The sequence below is a fragment of the Scylla paramamosain genome, unplaced genomic scaffold, assembly GCF_035594125.1.
Source record: "Scylla paramamosain isolate STU-SP2022 unplaced genomic scaffold, ASM3559412v1 Contig26, whole genome shotgun sequence".
NCBI classification, from domain to species: domain Eukaryota; kingdom Metazoa; phylum Arthropoda; class Malacostraca; order Decapoda; family Portunidae; genus Scylla; species Scylla paramamosain.
Window position 1 is genome coordinate 500,001 of NW_026973691.1, and position 20,000 is coordinate 520,000.

At 40.6% G+C, this 20,000-nt stretch overlaps 1 protein-coding gene across 1 annotated transcript in view; it reads right to left on the reverse strand.

The window, feature by feature from the left end:
* The window catches only part of LOC135097606 (uncharacterized), a 36,770-nt gene that overhangs the window by 15,812 nt on the left and 958 nt on the right, over positions 1-20,000 (reverse strand). The gene's annotated exons all lie outside the window — the stretch shown is intronic.

Here is a 20,000-nt window from a genome sequence, read left to right on the forward strand (position 1 = left end):
TCTCTCTCTCTCTCTCTCTCTCTCTCTCTCTCTATCTTCACACTCGATAAATAAGACTTTTATAAATAGACCTGAAACAAATGAAGAGAGAGAGAGAGAGAGAGAGAGAGAGAGAGAGAGAGAGAGAGAGAGAGAGAGAGAGAGAGAGAGAGAGAGAGAGAGAGAGAGAGAGAGAGAATGTAGTATAAACTGGCTACTTCATATTTTAGTGGCATAAAATCTTCGTTTCATTAAAAAAAAAAAAAACTTCCTAATCTATCTCTCTCTCTCTCTCTCTCTCTCTCTCTCTCTCTCTCTCTCTCTCTCTCTCTCTCTCTCTCTCTCTCTCTCTCTCTCTCGACTATTGGTACCATTAGTTAGAATTTAACAGTAAATTCTAACAAACAGCGTAATTGTTTTTTTTTTTTTCATTGCATAAAATTTTTTTCTGTTGGACATCAAAGAAACTTATCCTATCATGCAAAGGGAAACAAAAACATTATTTTCATTAAATTTTGTCAGCCATTTTTTTGTGCTTTCTGCCTGAGATGTCTTCTTTTATTCTCTCTCTTATCTTTATTCATTTCCCATTTTCCTATTTCCTTGTTTACCGTCATTACGTAAGTCTATGTTATTTTTCCTCCTTCCTTCCTTCCTTCCTTCGTTATCGATTTTGACTCTTTCGTGGTCCATTTGTCATTGTTTTCCTCTTTGTTTCCTCTTTCGGTACCTCATTTTTTTTAAATTTACCTATTCTCTGTTCTCCTATCTTCGCAAAAACATATTTTCTTTTCTTTCTACCTCATTATCCATTTTAAATGTCTTCCCCGTCCGTTTGTCATACTTTCCTCTCTGTTTCCTCATTTTTTTTCCATTTATTCATTCTCTACTCTCCCATTTACGAAAGATTACATTATCCTCTTTTTTTTCTATCTCGTTATCCCCATTTTTGCATTCTCTTCCCAGTACGTTTGTCATACTTTCCTCTTTGTTTCCTCTTTCGCTGCTTCATTTTTGCCTCATTATTTCCCTCCTGGCAGGGCTGCGCCTCGCACCTCCAACACGCCCTCACAAAACTGTATAACCAAGAACATTGCCTTTAATACCTACACATTCTTCCTTCCTCTCCTCCCCGTGCCTTCAACTTATTCCTTGCAGCTGCATGTGGGAGGAGGGAGAGAGAGAGAGAGAGAGAGAGAGAGAGAGAGAGAGAGAGAGAGAGAGAGAGAGAGAGAGAGAGAGAGAGGGGAGAGAGGGGGATTAAGGGAAGAAGGTGAAAGAAGCAGACGAGATGAAACGAAATTAAATGAAACTGCAGAAGATAAGAGGATGGGAGAAGCGAACACAGGAAAGGAAAGGAAAGGAAAAGAAAAGAAAGGAAAGGTGAGGAGAAAAGGAGAGAAAAAAAGGAGAGGAGGAGGAGAAAAGGAAACAACAACAACAACAACAACAACAACAACAACAACAACAACAACAGCGACGACGACGATGGCAACGAGAGAACAAGGAAGGAAAGATGAAAAAGAACAAGAGAAAAAGAGAAAAAAAAAACTGAAGAGAAAATAAGAAAAAAATAGATAAAAAGGAGGAAAGAAGGAAAGAAGGAAAGAAGGGGGAGGAGGAGGAGACAGCGGCGGTGAGGTGAAGCAGAAGCATGATACGTATAATGCTCACAACAGATGCAAATTATCATTTAAAAATCTTGCAAAAAAAGTTAGGAATGCTAGGAACACCATTTTTGCAACTATTCGCCAGACGAGGCCAGCAGGGGAACACCAGCAGCAGCAGCAGCCCTGTCCTCGAGCCCTCGTTACGTTAAAGGGGAACAGTTAAATGCTGGATTGTTTTATTAGGCTAACAGGGTGAAGTATCAAGTATTAAACCTTATTGAGAACCACTTCTGCGCCGCATCTCCACTACTGCCAAGCTGCTCTACGTAGTGAACTGAAGTGACAAGGGTTTTTCAGGGTGTTTTTATGGTTCTAATGACAGATTAATAAGTTTTCTATATTCTTGATAGATTCGGATTCAGACTCAGAAGTTTATTCCAATACACATCGGTTATTCTTCTCGTACATGGCTTAAATAACATTGCTAACAACAACAATAATAACAGAATAGTGATAGTAATGATAATAGCAATCGCAGTATTAGTAATAGTAATAGTAGTGTAGTAGCAGTAATGCTAATTATAACATTAATAATGATAATAGCAAAATAATTATAATGATAATAATAATGGAAATAATAATAACAACAGCAATAATAATAATAATAATAATGATAATAATGATGATAATAATAATAACAAAAAAATAAAAATTTCAATAAAGATAATACCAATAATTATAGCAGCTTCAATAATGATGATGATAATAATAACAGCAATAATGACTAATAGTAATGAAGGAGGGGAAGAAACACTCGAAAACCCGGCTAATTTATGTACGTGGCCTTTGAAAACAGTTGTGGTGAGAGCAGAACGTTCCTGTGTGCGGGAAATTACCTGCTTGGTTTAAGTTAGGCTAGGTACAGGCTAGGTAGTGAGATTGGGAGGAATGGGGAGTTTTCGGAACTCAACCGCTAGATGTCGTTGGTGCTCATCTAACTGTAGGAAAGAGAGCTAAAATATTGTTGTAGTAAATCCCAGGTGCGTAAAGATGCACAGAACATTGATCATCATGATACTATTGAAATGATGTATCGACTTTTCAATATCCGGTATGGATAATATTGACAGAATGTGGTCAAATTAATTATTTTTTGTGTGTGATTATCGAGTAAACTGCTAGCATTATCTTAAATAAAGCATATTACAAGTATAAAAACTATTGATTTGGACGATGAAAAAAAATAAAAAAACACACTGTACTATATAGCATGACACAACCTACTCACTAACATCGTGATATATGGCTCTAGTTTTTTTTTTTTTTTTTTTGGGGGGGGGGTATTTTAGCATCCCTCTCACGAAGCGAGCGACAAGGCAAAGTAATGGAGAAGCAAAACAAACATCTCTCAGGCGATCCTGCTGCTGCTGTAGTGTCCAGCTGCCGTAATCCATTGCTTAGGGCGTAGTGGAGATGGGCACCGCACCAACATTCAGCTTCTTGTCCAACAACGTGTTTCTTAAGTTCAAGCAGCGCGGCCGAGTCAGGTGTTTGTTTTGGTTAGAGATACAGCATTACTATTGCCAGGACACTCGAGTTGACAGCTTTTTTTTTATTAAAATTGCCGTTTCCATAAACTAGGAAGGAAATGTATGTTCTTTGGACTTTTGAGTGTCACAGACATGTTGCCTTTATGTTTACTGTCGTCTAGATTAAGACGTTTCCAATCAAGAGTGTATTCATTTGGAAATCTTAAGATGACCAAATAAATCTAAACGCCGATTCACTAGAAAATCAACTTAGATACATTTGTTCATGAAAAGAGTTTGATTTTACTTGTGTTACTACTTAGAAGGGATTACGTAGAAAAATATATTATATAAGCCCATTGCATCTTCATGTAAATAGAATAACACTGTAGGTATATCTGATATTGCTTGTATGTGAGAGAAGAGTTTGTGTCTGTGCTGCCACCTGCTGACAACCACTAGTTATGAAAACTCCCCATTAATGGCAAAATACGTATGTGAATAAGCTATAAGGTTTCTGACACTTTTTTTTGTGTGTGTGTGTGTGTGTGCCCCCTTGCACCGTCCCCACTCACCCAGCCAACAACCTCGACTAACATTACAGCTACAATACTTACCAATATACCACGAATAATAACATTTGCATTTACTCAGCCGTGAAGACCTATGCTTCGCTACAGATTCATATATGGTTTGTGAGAAAAGAGAGAGAGAGAGAGAGAGAGAGAGAGAGAGAGAGAGAGAGAGAGAGAGAGAGAGAGAGAGAGATGGGGTATATAGCTAGCCTCACACAGCGCCCCTTCCTCACTACCCGTTGCCCGCTGACCACTTTATACCTAATGACAGTCTCCATACTCTCTTCCCATGGCCAGAAAATGAAATGAGAGACCTGGATACAAGCAGTGGGTGTCTTTTCTTTACGTGGCTGTGAGTTAATTACGTCCACCACTGCGCACTGTTACTGATAGCTGTCGACCAATGTTGCCACCGCTTGGGAAAACATTATACATTTTTGAAGATCAATATATATATATATATATATATATATATATATATATATATATATATATATATATATATATATATATATATATATATATATATATATATATATATATATATATATATATATATATATATTTTTTTTTTTTTTTTTTTTTTTTTTTTTTTTTCAAGGTAGACTATTATGCGAAATAATCTTATTAATGTTCATTTTTATATTAAAAATGGCAAAATATGTTAACGGTACAACTATACAATACATCTTTTCTTTATTACACAACAGAAAACGTGTCTTACAAATAAAAGGCAAACTTAAGAAAATCTTTATTGTAGGTCGTTACTCCGTGAAATACATGAATGCAGAAAAAAAAAAAAACTTGCTTTCCGTGTTTGTGGTGTTGTGTGCCCTGGGTTTTCCTTGTAAAAAGAATAAAAAAAAAATAAAAAAAATCTTACAGGTTATCTTCGCATTCAGAGTCAAAAGGAAGTGTTACTGTGGGCTGCTTTGACAATAAATCTTTATATTTCTATAGCAGTTTCCATTTTTTACTTCTTGTACTACACACGTTGGCGGATTCCAGGTGAAGCATACAGAATTTTGCCGTGTAATGGCTTGTTTGGCAAGAAACCTTCATACTACACTCCGATTTTTCAGGCTGTTTGTTTGTTTTGTATTTATCAAATTCAGTTTGGAAAATACTCTTTGAACACTAGCTGAAGAGAGTGGCAATACCAGGTGGCCGCACGTAATATGAGACAAAACTCTAAATTTTGGCTGCCCATATCCACGCAATATAGTTCTGAGATCGTGCCAAAATGTTGGCACCTCCAAACTGAACACAGAATGGAGTACCTAACTCCTTTGGCCAAGGCAGGACCCGCCATTCTTCCTGTGAATCATCAAGCTGATGCTCAGCCACCAGAGAAGGACATTTTAAAACAAGTTTAATGATGGACTTCAGCTGTCTTTCAGGACTTGTTGATTCCTGTGGATCCATACACTGCAACAAAGCAATGACGCTGTCTTCTTCTACAGGAAACCTCTTGCGTATCTGACAGGAAAGTTCTAAGACAAAACTTTAAGCAGTCTGACCTAAACCTACTTTCATTTTTCCCTAGACACTCTCTGTCATTAACGCTGCTTCACATCTGCCACCTAGATCAATGTCTTTTAGGTCTTTGTAATTCTTTGAATCAGTTGGATCAATTGTTGACAGCTTCTCACTAACCAAGATTCCATCCTTAATGAACGTAGCCATGATGTTTCGATACATACTGCAGATGGCCTTGTATAGTTTGTGCATTCTGAAAGACTCTGTTTGAAATTCAACATTCATTTCATCAATTTTTTTCAAGATATTGTTCAGGAACAGCAACATGTGCTTCGCTCCCTCAGTTGTCATGACCTTGTAAATTCCACTTGCTCCATCTACTCTTGATTAAAACCTTGCAAGTACCACTGACGCTTCTTCTTTGTGGGGGAACTGTGACGTCCTGGGTCTGACTCTTCTTCCTCGTCGGTGATCACCGTAACGGAATATGAAATATATCACCCTATAGGTTGACAGTGTTTTGTCTCTCATTACACACACACACACACACACACACACACACACACACACACACACACACACACACACACTTGCGAATGATATTGAAAAAAGAAATGTTGTAAATAGGAAATTAATTGAGGACACAAAGGAGATGGCAGAAGCGATGAACAGCTCAACTATAAAGCACTGAGAGAGCGCAGACCTCCGCCAAGCAGGTCATGTGTCCCCATAGTTGGCCTATCTCTTCATATTAGGCATTAATAATGAAAAAAAAATTGCCACTGAGAAAACTCGTCCAAAATTAGTTCATAATAATAATAATAATAATAATAATAATAATAATAATAATAATAATAATAATAATACTTTATTGCTCTTACAGAAAATTTGTCTTGTGCTTGCCAAAGTATAAAAGAGAAATATAGAAGTATAAAAATTCTTAAAACTATCAGTTACATCTATTAAATTCTCAATCATAAACTATCAAAAATAGAACACATTAAAATATTAAAAACATTAAAAGTATTGCTGATGTCCCTGAGTGCTGCCTTCTTTTACAACTGTTGATTCCCATTCAATATCCTGATACTAGATGGAACATACGACTCCCTATACCGAGATGTTCGGCCCTGCACAGATCTCCATCTTCTGCCAGATGGTAACAATTCGTAACATGTGTGCATCATATGCGGTATGCTGCAACCCCAATTCAGATGCAGTCTCAGTGGGATCAGGAGGGATCTTGGATTTAGCAGTCAAAAAGCAGCAAGTTCCCGCTAAGATTTAGCACATACTCAAACCCTGTGGCATTTCACCTAGTCGGTAGAGAGAAAGATAAAATTGACTGATTTGGGATGGCATTTCAGTCAGTCGGTAGTGAGAAAGCAGATTGATGGACAGATAGACTGATAAATTTAGGTTAAGGCGCGAGAAAGGGGATGCACAAAGTTATCTACGACAACATACAAGAGCAGCCGACCTACAAGGGATAAATAAGGCGAGGAAGTCGATAATGAATGACACATACGAGTGAGTTTCATATTTCAACGCTGTGGTCTTTCATATGAAGCAAATATATGACGGCAGTGAAGCAGAGTTCTTGCAAAACTATCACTAGTATCATAAAACACTTAAAAACCAGTCTATTAAAATGTAAAGATAAGACACAGAAACTTTTGAAAATGCTCTTTTAAGTTCTACGTTATTCCATCTAGTAAGGTTCATGAGAGAGAAGGTTTAATAATTATGAACACTAGGTTCGAAGCTCGTCTGCATACACGGACACGCACAAAAAGCATATCATCGCTGACCGGTCCTCGCTTGACACACACACACACACACACAGACGGTTGCGATGCGGCAGCTGATCCTAAATAATTAATGTAATATATCCATACCAGTGATATTATTCCAAAACTGAAGTGAAATGAAGGACTACCATACGAGGCTGCATCATTCTGACACGCACGCCCCGCTCATGCCAGCTCGACCCGCGGATTCTCAAGCTTCATTCTGGGTTTTCTGTGAAGTCATTGCACGCGATGTAATTCCGTTTATTTTACCGCATGTCTGCCTGTGGGGTGAAGAAGCAGAACTTATTCTCAGATGGGACGTCCAGTGGTTAGCTTATATTTCAAGGCCAGGTGGGGTTTGTGAAGGAAAAGGGTAAATGTTAATGTTTTATTGTGGAAAGGATTGAATGGAAGGTTGACAGGGGTTGCTACAGGTAAAATATCCTTGTTTACGCTCGTGCTGTCGTTACGCATACATCGTATGCGTATGAAAGGTAATATATATATATATATATATATATATATATATATATATATATATATATATATATATATATATATATATATATATATATATATATATATATATATATATATATATATATATATATGGAAATCTGACACCGACTCTACACGTAAAATATCCTTGTTTATATTCGTGCCGTCGAAACATGCACTGTCTAGCTTTAAATTCAGTGATTCAGAACACACACATACACACACACACACACACACACAAATAGGGAGCAATGCAGTGTGGTGTCTGGCTGCATTACTGACACACTCTCAAGATAAGGATGTGAATGGAGCCCAGGAAAGGAAGGAGCTGATATCGCCTGTCTAACAGCAAGACTCGTATTCTGAAACGTTTTTCTCTCTCATGACTATTTTCCAAGGCCACAGAGATGATTAGCCAAGTTCTCAAGAGTGTTTCACCTATTAATAATGTAGAAATCTTGTTAATGTTTGACATTATACCACATCATTTAACTCTCTTCAGGAGCCACAGGGATGAGCAGTTAGGTTTTGATAGGTATTTATCTCACTAATGGCGTACAACCCTTGATAAACTACCACTACAATCATTAAACCTTCATAGCATTGTTCTGGTAAGTGCACGGTTGTTATGTCATTAGCCTGTGTTCCTTGTACTGCTGTCTGGAACTTCACCGTTAAATGAAACTTTTCTCTTACAGCTTCGTGTGAGATGACTGTTAACGAGATTTCTGTGAGGCGACGCTGATACCGAAGCAAAGTTACAAGCTCAAGGGAATGCTGCTAAAGCTGCACAGCCGTGGCTGCTGAGATGCATGCACAGGTGGAGACTTGTGTCTAGTCCAGCCACTGATCGATCTCACCTCAGACTCTCACGCATCACTTTCCCAGAATCCACAGACCACGTATCCACACATCCACCCTATAAACTTCCCTCCCCCATCTACTCTGCCTCACGCATACCCACTCTTCCACACACACCAACTTCCCACACCGATCCACACACCACTTACCCACACATCCAGCCTCTATGCTTTCCTAATCCATGCACTCTCATCCAGACTCCACCTGCCTCATGCACTCTCTTCCACACACACCAGCCTCCCACAGCTATCCACTGTTACCCCACCTCCACCTACCTCACACATACTCACTCTCTCTCTTTTTTTTTCCCCTAATCCCCTTTTGTTCTGTTCTGCATGAATTTTTCCCTTTCGTTATATCTATTTTTTCATATGATTTTTTTTCTTCTGCTTTATTCTCCTCTCTGCCTTCACACATTTTTTAACTTAACTATCTACTTATAATTTCTTTTCCTCCTCACATTTTCTGCATTTTTATTTCTTTCTCTCTTTACTGTGGGCCTCTCTCTCTCTCTCTCTCTCTCTCTCTCTCTCTCTCTCTCTCTCTCTCTCTCTCTCTCTCTCTCTCTCTCTCTCTCTCTCTCTTTCCCTCTTCTTTCCTGGCTGCTTATCTGTTTTCCTGTTCACCTCCTTCATGATTTCTTCCTCCCGTTTCTCTCTGTTTCTCTGTGTATCCTTCCTTCATGTGTCCTTCCTGTTTCTCTCTTAGTCCTTGCGATCTCCCACGTGGCACATCTTCCAGTGTCACCTTGCGGTACCTAACATGATCCCACTCCTCTCTCGTTCCCACGCCTCCTCCCATGTTCTCACACCCTTCTCCCATTGTTTCTTCCCTCTCTTTCATGTTTCTACGCCCTCTCCCGTGTCTCCACTATCTCCCATGCCTCGATTCCATGTTCCCACGCCCCCTCCCTTGTTCCCACGCCACCCCCTCCCAGTTAATTAGCGCGCGTAAGACAGGTGGCGGGTAACAGGATTAATGTTGGTGAAGCAGCCCCCTGGTGTTATTTTATTAATGACCTCTCGGTGATTACTGAGTGGGTAAAAACAATCATGATGGTTCCCGCTTCAGTATTAATTACACTTTGACCTCCCCCCCCCACGCCCACCCCACTCGTAAGCCTCGCGAGGGTGTTTACTGTTTCACTCGTGTCTTCATTGCCCTTCGGTACTGATTGACGTATTCGCTGCAACCTCATGTACGTGTAGCGCTCAGAACCATATTCCACAATACTTGAGCGCCGCACCTACACCACTTTTAAATGGGTGTGCTATATTTAAAGCTTCACAGGTTCTTGAGGGTGTTTTTACGGTGCTAGTGACAGATGAACAAAGTTTTCCCATTATTAACGGGAGGAACAATCTTGAGAACCTGCCTTGTAATCTCTGTGGCCTTTGAAAATAGTCGTGGTGAGAGAACAAAGCGTTTCTGAATACAGGGAAGGTCTTGTCCCTGGCATGGAATAGACGGGTAAGTCACAGAAACAAGAGAAAAGTTGAGAGGCTTTTTTTTTTTCTTTTTTCTTCTGGTGTAGGCTTAAGGGGTGGTAATGGTGATGGGATAATGCAGCAAGGATGTGTGCGTGTGTGTGTGTGTTGCAAGAGATGCTGCGGCGCCTTGATTGCCTCGCCAGTGCAACACACAGGTGGGGCCGGCCGGTGTCTCGCTCAGGTGTTCGGTGCAGCCTCGCTTTACTACCTGAAGCGTGAAGCGTGAAGCGTGAAGCTTTTTATGAGGACACGTCACGCTTACGAATCAGCGAAGCCATCAAGGGATATTTTCCTACCTCTATCATCCGCTTCTCCCTCTACCCCCTCTTCGTCCCCTTTTCCCTCCCTCCTTCTTCCCTCCCATCTCCTTCGTCTTCTCCTTGTCCCCTCCTCCCTCCTTTATTTTTTCCCTCCTACCTCCCTCGTTCTCTCCTTGTCCCCTCCTCCCTCCTTCCTTTTTCCCTCCTACGTCCCTCGTTCTCTCCTTGTCCCCTCCTCCCTCCCTCTCTCCTTCCCTTCCTCGTTCCCTCGTTCCTCCTACCTCCCTCGACTCCGTTCTTCCCTCACCTGTTCCTCTCCCACTCCTCCCTCCCTCCTTCCAGTGGACGCGATAACGGCCGTGTCGGGAAAACTGTGGCGCGGGAAAAGGGAAAACGTGAATGAAAAAAAGTGACAGACGATAAAAAAAAAAAAAAAGTTTGGGGGAAATGGTGAGATTACGATATTGTTAGTGAGCATGCCTCGGGTTAATAAAGGGTTTTAAAGGTGTTTGAAGGTGTTTTAAGGATGTTTTAGGGTCATTTGGCATGATTCAAGGGTGTTTTTGGGTGTCTTAAGGTGTTTAAGGATGTTTTAAAACACTAAGGGTGTTTTACGTGTTTTGAGGGTTTTGGTGTTTCAAGATAGTTTTGCATGTTTTTTAAGGTATTTAAGGGTGTTTTAGGGTCGTTTGGCATGAGTTAAGGGTGTTTTAAGGATGTTTTAGGATGCCTTAGGGTGTTTGAGTGTTTTAAGGATGTTTTAAGGTTTTGGCATGATTTAAGGGTGTTTTCAGGGTGTTTAAGGATGCTTATGGGTGTTTTAATGTGTTTAAAGGTGTTTTTAGGGTGTCTTAGCACTCGACTTGGTAACTGAGGGTAATAAAGACGGGAAAGAGAGACAGAGAGAGAGAGAGAGACACAGGGACAGACAGTAGGCGAGTGAGGAGGAAATGAAAAAAAGATAAACCAGATAAAGATTAGCCAAGGTAATTAGTCTTGTGGTGAGTCATGATTGTCTAGACTGATCCATCTGTGTCCTGTTCTAACCTGCCTTATCCTACGTCATCCTAACCCAACTTAATGTAAGCTTAACCTTATCTCACCTAACCTAACCTAACCTGTCTTATCCTACGTCATCATAATCCAATTTAATGTAAGCTTAACCTTATCTCATCTAACCTAACCTTATCTGACCTGACCTAACCTAACCTGCAACATCTCTGCGCCGCACCTCCACTACTTTCAAAATTCTTTAGTTCAAATGACACAGGTTTTCAAAGGAACCTTTTTATTATTCTAGCGACACGTTAACATGATTTCTACATTATTAACAGGTAAAACACCCTTGAAAACACAGCTAAGTGTCTCTGTCGTGTTAGAAAACACTAGTGAGGGAGCAGAGCGCTTCTAAACACGGGCATAAGGAGAAAGGGCGTCAGCGTGTCCTTGCGTCCTCATTTTTTTACTTACACTGCTGAATATTTGACGCTGGTGGGTGACAGTCGCTGCGAGGTGTGTGTGTGTGTGTGTGTGTGTGTGTATAGAGGATATTACTGCCACTTACCTTGACTTCAATACCAGAAAACCCTGTATTCGTACTTTGCTGTCTCATTAGTTTTTTTTTTTTTTTTTTTTTTTTGAAGGCCAGGGGACGGTTAATCGGATTCTTAAAGCGTGTTTTTCTCATTAGTGGTATTGAATGCTTGTTTAATTAACTATTACTAGAATCATGAAAACACTCCAATAACTTCCTTGTTAAACCGCCATTAGAAGCTTGTGAACACCTTTAAAAATTCTTAGTTGAACTGTTATCACAATCATGAAAACGTCCTTGAAAACTAATAACTCCCTCTGGATTCTTGATAAATTGTCACTAGAATCATGAAAAGCCCCTGAAAACTTATATAAAACTTCCTTGAATCATAAAAAAAAAAAAAACATGAAAGCCAATGATATATATCCTTTCAATCTTACTAAACTATCACTAGAATCATAAAAACACCCTTGAAAACTCCAGTAAGGTCCTTTAAAGCCTGGCAAAAGTAACTGACTAAACATACTAAACACCTAAGTATACAGAACTGAAACCCCCAAGTGGTGACTCCCTCCACACGTGAGAGAAGCAAACCAATCAAGTCAGTGGTATTCATTACATTTTACGCTAAGTCCAAATTGCAAGGGTTTACCGGCGTCAGTTGGACCAGTGCGGTGTGCTCACTCGTGCGGGGGAGATACTGAGGCTTAGGACGGCTTGAAAATCGTGTAATTTTGGCAGCTTAATCCTTTCACAATGCTTGAGTCTCCCCCGCCAAGTAATCCACTCCTACAAATCGGCTTGGGTCGTGGTGCTCCAAAGACTCCACTACTCCGCACTCCACACTGCTCCCCCGTCCCTCCCGCCAATAGAATCACGGGCTGAGGAAACCACACTGCAAGGTGAGATGAAAGGCTGATCTTAAAGATGCCAGTGTTCCCCCCCCCCCGCTCTTCCCGCGCGCGCTGTCAGGTGTGGGCTGCACCGCTGAATGGAAATGGTACCTTCTGATATTCAACTCGCTAACTGTGCATGTCTGGCTAGTTTGACCTGACATACATACATACATACATACATAGGTAGATAAACAGACACAGACAGGCAGATAGATAGACAAACAGACAGACAAACAGACTGGAGGACAGACAGAAAGGCAGGATAAACAGATATAGATAAATAGACAGGCACAGATAGATAGATAGATAGACAAACAAACAAACAAACAAACAGACAAACAAACAAACAAACAGGTATCAGGTGCAATCATATGCTGAACTAACACCTCCCCCCCAAAAAAAAGAAATAAAGAAAAGAAAAGAAAAAAATTACCAACTTGTGCCTTGTAGGAGAAGAAAACGTATTATTTATTTGACTTCTCCACTGGCGGGACGTGACGGAGGAGACAATGTGCCGTCCATGGGATGCTGGTGCCGAGTAGAGGGCGCCTTTGTGTAAATCCTCTCTAGACAATCATTTATCCTATCATCTATACGTTCCTTGGCTTCTGTTTAGCCGAAACCCCTTGAATTATTACCGTTGTTGTTTCTTGTTTACCTGAAGAATTCCAAGCAGCGGCTGAGAAGTGTTTTAAAAAGATGCTAATTTTGTCAGGGAGTTTAAATGTTCTTTCTCTAAAATGTGTAAGTATAAATGTGTTCCAAATAAATGTTATGCAAGTTTTTTTTTTTTCTTAGGTATTTTTCCTTCCCCACAACACACCACAACACAACCCAGCCTGTGAGGTCCAACCTTCGCTCACCCCCTCACTCCTGCACCCCAGTATTTCCCGTTCATCCGAGGTTCATTTGCAGCCTTGATGATGGACGGGACAAAGTCATTACCGTAAGTGTGTGCCACTAACAGGGACAGTATCAGCAGTCTGTCACTGGTATAACGCCTGTCTATCGCCCTTTGCTCTCTATTTCTCTCTCACCACGACTATTTTCAAAGGCCAGAGATGATTAGCTTAGCCTGGTTCTCAAGAATATTTCACCTTTAAAAATGTAGAAACCTTATTAATGAGTGGTTAATGGTCCAGGAGGAGGAGGACACCTGGTTTAAGAAATCTGAGTTACACTGGACACGTTTCGTTAAGCACAGCAAGGTTGGGTGAACGAAGGAAGGCTACCCCGCGTCTCCAACAAGCTGCCAAGTAGAGAGGTAGTTTTGGTGGTGTATTCTTAGGCGCAAAGTAAAACCAGCTCGTGTTTCTCGGTTTTCAGTGCCAAGGAATAGAGATTGCAGCCCAAAGTGGAAAGTGGAACCGGTTTTATACTTCTCTATTTTCAAAACTAAAGAATAGAGGAGATTATGAAGCTGCAATCTACGGTCTCAGAGTGGAACCAGCTTCATGTTCCCCCCTCTATTTTCAGTGCTAAAGAACAGAGGTAAAGTAGAACCGGCCCCACGTTTCTCTACTTTCTCTGGTAATAAAATGGATTAATTCACTATTACATTCCTAACTGTAAACAGTGGCTGGCTTTATATTTCCACATATTCAATCAAAGCTGATTTTGTGTCGCTCATTTTGCTGCTGTTACTCTTAAACACACACACACACACACACACAGAGAGATATACAAGATCGATACAAATAAACATCGTCAGAACAGGAACAACAAAAAGGTTCATCATTGCTGTCCGGAGAGAGAGAGAGAGAGAGAGAGAGAGAGAGAGAGAGAGAGAGAGAGAGAGAGAGAGAGAGAGAGAGAGAGAGAGAGAGAGAGAGAGAGAGACGACCGTTAAAACACAACATGTCAGCTCGGTAACCTCTTTAAAAAACAGATCCTGTGAGAGAAATGGGTTTAAGAGTACCGGCGTCAGTGTTTGATGCGTGGAGATGGCCTGGAACAGACAGACAGACAGACAGACAGACAGAGGAAGAAGACAGACTGAATGGAGAAGGCCGGAGTGGAGTCACATGAATGAGGAGAGTAATAATAATGAAGATGGTAATATAAAAACGCAACATTATACCACATTTACCGTAGGATAACCATTATATAATCCTATTTCCTATAAATGACGTTTTTTGTCAAGCACAGTCTGCCCCCACTCACCTGCTGCCACGATTTACGGAGGAAGAGGAGGAGGAGGAGGTGGGGGGCGGAAGCAGCGGGTTGGCCTCTTAACGAAAATTTGTCAGTTCCCCATTAAACTTTATCATTGGGGAACGAGTGGCGGAGGAGGAGCAGGAGGAAGGGAGGTAGTGGTGGTGGTGGTGGTGGTGGTGGTGGTGGTTATTCCATGGCTCAGTTCGGAAAGTTCAGATTGCCTCTCTCTCTCTCTCTCTCTCTCTCTCTCTCTCTCTCTCTCTCTCTCTCTCTCTCTCTCTCTCTCTCTCTCTCTTCCTCCTTCAATTCCTTCTTTTCCTCTTTCTCCTTCCCGTCTTCCTTCTGTCACTACTTCCTTCTTAATCTATCTTCCCCTCCTCCCTCCCATTCCTCCATCTCTCCTTATCTAACTCTTTCATCCTTTCTTCCTTCTTTCCCTCTCTCTCCTTCAGTTCCTTCATTACATCCTTTCTTTCACTCCCTTCTACCGTTCATCGAACTTCCCTTTCTCTCCCAACATTCATTCATTCTGTGGTGGTGGTAGTGGTGGTGGTGGTGGTGGTGGTGGTTTGACATAAGAGAATGGCAGGTTGAAACTATGATGATGGTGGTAGTGATGGCGGTGGTGATGATAGTGATAGATCTCGTGAGTGATGGTTGTAGCAGTAGTAGTAGTAGTAGTAGTAGTAGTGAACATGCTAGTGTTATAGGTGATGACGATAATAGTTGTTAGTGGTGGTGTTGCGGTAGTAATAGTGGTTGTTAAAGTACTATGTTTTTGCTGTGGTAGTGATGGTGGTGGTGGTGGTGGTAGTGGTGGTGCTGCATGACTTGCAGTGTTTGTTTAGACAGACGAGTCAAGGTGAGGGAGGATGGACTTTCTCACCTCCAGCTCCTCCTCCACCACTTCCTCTTCCTTCTCCTCCTCCTCCTCCACCACCTCTACCACCACCTCCTCCTCCTCCTCCTCCTCCTCCTCCTCCTCCTCCTCCTCCTCCTCCTCCACCTCTTCCTCCTTTTCCTCCTCCTTCTCCTCCTCCTCCACCACCACCAACACCACAACCACTGTGTGTGTGTGTGTGTGTGTGTGTGTGTGACCTGACAACTCTTCTCTCTCTCTCTCTCTCTCTCTCTCTCTCTCTCTCTCTCTCTCTCTCTGTATGTGGTATGTTTAACATAAACCATACTAAAAAGGAAATAAAGTTGAGAGAGAGAGAGAGAGAGAGAGAGAGAGAGAGAGAGAGACTGCCTGCCTGCCTGCCTGCCTTCCCACGGTACCTGGCAAGATCCAGAAGACCAAAGACAAGGACATGAGAGTTACGTTTCTATATCGGACACATTATTTCTTTTCAGACTGAGATCCACACACACTCCTATGGTTTTGTTGTCACGGCCTTGAGTGATGTTGAGTCATAGAGTAATGGATTAATGACAACATCAGCATTTTCCTCTAAATCCTTCGTGTGTCGTGCAAGCGAAGTAAGCGTCAAAATTCACCTCCTCTTACAACCAGTAGGACAACTTGGACTGTACGTCAGCCGTTCAGACATGACACCAACTCGTCACGGTGGTCAGATAGAAATGAAAATTCACCGTGTGTTATTCACCTGCAAGATGGCAGTATGTAACAGTAAGTTCATAAATCTCCCACCAGACGGCAGAATACTCACTAAGATAATTTGCAAGGCTATATATCACTCCAGCTAACAGATGGCATGACCAACCGATACACCGTCTGATTCACTAATTGACTGGCTGACTACCTAGCTGAGGAACCAAACAGGTACTACACATAATAAGATCATTAACCAACGAGCCAATGGGCAAATAAAACAGAGCTACTTCAAAACTTAAAAATAAGACACTCAGAATGAAAAAAAAGATGTGAAATATCAATAAAACTGGAAGAGAGACTACTTCAAGTCACCATCTATGAGAAAGAAAGCATATCTAGTACATACCTGGAGCCACACTAATGACCAAGCCACACCTGTCCTTCGCTTACCTGTGGAGAGGCGGAGATTAATTACTGAAGAAGGGGAGCACTTCATGAGGGGGAGAAGGGAGGGAGGGAAGGTGGGAGGAGGGTTGGGAAGGAGGTAAGTACCAGTCTGTTTAGAGGTCTCTCTCTCTCTCTCTCTCTCTCTCTCTCTCTCTCTCTCTCTCTCTCTCTCTCTCTCTCTCTCTCAACACAAAAAGGTCACAGCAATAAACTTAACAAGAGAAAAATGAGATAAGGACATGCAGAAACAATTTTCCAAATAGACCAACAGATCACTGGAGTTCATTACCATATATATATATATATATATATATATATATATATATATATATATATATATATATATATATATATATATATATATATATATATATATATATATATATATATATATATATATATTACAGCATAGTCATCCCTGTTATCCATGATTTCAGCCTCCGTGGTTTCACTGTACATGGATTCCTGCAAAGCACAAATTCAAATAACAGAGGAGGAGATGAGAGGCAACTTACCAGTGTTAATTGTCTTTCTCTATCTATTTAGTTAATTGATAAATAAAATGTTTGTAAGCATGTACATGCAGCTTTTCTTTACTTAAACAAGGTTTTCATGGCTCAGGGGTGTTAACTAGTTTTCCTTAGTTAGAATGACTACTGCTTCCATGTACAAGACTTGCCTCTGTGTGCTGAACACACAGCAGGGGTGAGGATGTCTGTCTTCATGTCTGTCTTTCTCTCACCCTAAACCTTCCAAACCTTGGTTCTTGTGTTATACATGATAAAGAGGTAGTCCATAAAATGTACTTCAGCCTTCCATCACCTGAATCTAATGCACTTTATATTTCTGTCCAGAATTATGCCAAGTCTGTCCTCCAACTAGCCAAAACCTCCTTCATCAACAGAAAATGTCACAATCTTTCTAGATCTCTCTCTCTCTCTCTCTCTCTCTCTCTCTCTCTCTCTCTCTCTCTCTCTCTCTCTCTCTCTCTCTCTCTCTCTCTCTTTGTGACTTCTGCCACCTAGCCATAAATATCTCTAATAACACTGCTTCTTCATCTTTCCCACTTTTATTTCAACTTGATGGCAATACTGCCATCTCATCTATCTCTAAAGGTGAACTCTTTGCTCAAATCTTTGCTAAAAGCTCTACCTTGAGTGATTCAGGGCATGATCCTCCCTCTCCTTTTCCCTTGGATTATTTCATGCAACCCATTAGTCCCTCATACACCGGACGCACACCGGACGTCAAAACATCTTCATGTCAAACTGCACCAGTGCACAAGTGCATTAAAACCTTATTTAAATTAATTAAAAATAAAGTTTCTATTGTAAGTGCATCAATGTTTTTGGTGAGTTCAAGATGAGCATGCCTTTCACAGAAGCAATCAACTGGTAACAATGATGCTTCTCAGAATAGGCAGACTGCTAGATCATTTGTCAGTTTCATCCTGTGATTCAGGCTGTCTGCTTGCAATCTGTGACAAATAATGATTTCAGCTTTCCTTTATTTTCTTGAGATCTAATTGACATATCACAATGTCAACAGTACCATTGTAAAGCCCATAAAAAGACAGTTTAGGTAATGTACAGCCCACAAAATGCTTGCAGGAAAAGTTTTGAGCTACAAAATTGTGAACATTCTTTCTTGTTTTGTATTTGTTTTTGAGGGAAAAAGTAAGTGAAATTTTATTTTTGGCAATCACCAAAAAGACAATTTCCTTGTGAATTTAGTGATATATAATATGTGCCTTCTTATAAGTCTCAAAAGAAAGAAAACTTCTAAATCAAAGTTTTGCAAGGTGCACAGAGGCTACAAATGGCTGCCAACAGAAGTATTGGACAGAAAACTTGTGAAACTTACTGGTGCATGAGAGAGTTAAGATCCTTCACAATGATGTTTGCCATGCCCTCACTGACATTAACCCTTGGAAGGCTTATGGACTTGGTGGGGTCCCTCCTATTGTTCTCCAAAACTGTGCTTTTGTCACTGTCTTTGCCTGGGCAAACTCTTCCAGCTCTCTCAACATCTTCCTTTCCTTCATGCTGGAAGTAACTTCTAAACCACAACATTAAAAGCACTTCAACATAGAATATTTCTGACTTAGAATAACTTGATCTTTCATTGCTGACAAAGTATGACCTTCCTCCTAGGACACCCAGTATATGTGTATATGTGTACAGTGTTCATCCTAAGTATTGACTCCTCCCCCTGGCTGGAGGGTCTGGTACTAATGGTGTAACAAGCATGGCCCTCTTGAGAGTGAACCATTTTAGCCAAGAGTCTCAGCCCCTGTGATGACATGAGTGCATCCCTCAGCTTCACGCCACTGATCCATAAGCTGTACTCAGCGTGCCCTGAGGCGTGTTGGAGACCACTAACACCAGGCGACTTTTTCCGCATTGTGGCGCATTATTGCGCAACAACATCTTTTGATAACTCGCTGTTTGTTAATATGGCTCAAATGAAAGAGTACTCATTTGAGACTATTGTGCAGACCATGGGCCTCAAGGAAGCAGGTAATTCAGTCCAAGAAATAACTGAACAGTTGGCAGCATCCAGGACAAGTCAAGCACTGCTCAAGGTGGTTCAGGAAGGGAACTGTGATATGCCTCAATCTAAAACACAGTGTGGGAGCCCCACAGGGCTGCTACTGTCTTAAAGCGTCCAGTGGTCTTGACATCAGACTCCACTGGCTGCTTTAAGGCAGTAACAGCCCCCTTATTTGTCTTCCAGGGCCACCCACACCATTTTTTAGTTTCAGGCAGCACAATTCCCTTCCTCCCTGAACCACCTTGACCAATGCTTCACTTGTCCTGGATGCTGCAACTGTTCACTTATTTCTTTGACTCAATTATACACATACACATTCTTATTCCCCTATAAATATTGCAACACACAAAATGACAAAAGAAAAAAAATGCACAGAAAGTAGAGAATCGGAATGATACGAGCTACACTGCAGGTCACTGGTTAAAATTACAAGTGCTTTCAAGTGTGTGTTTAAGGTTCCAGTGGCAGATTAACAACATGTCTACAGTATTTGCAGAAGAAGCACTAAAAATACAATATTTCCCATATTATACATACATAATGGTGTTTTTGTATGTATGTGTGTGTGTGTGTGCGTGTGTGTGTTTGTTATATATATATATATATATATATATATATATATATATATATATATATATATATATATATATATATATATATATATATATATATATATATATATATATATATATATATATATATATATATATATATATATTGTAATAGATTGAGCTTGTGTAATTTATGTAATATCAACGCCAATAAATAATTAGAGTCAATTCAT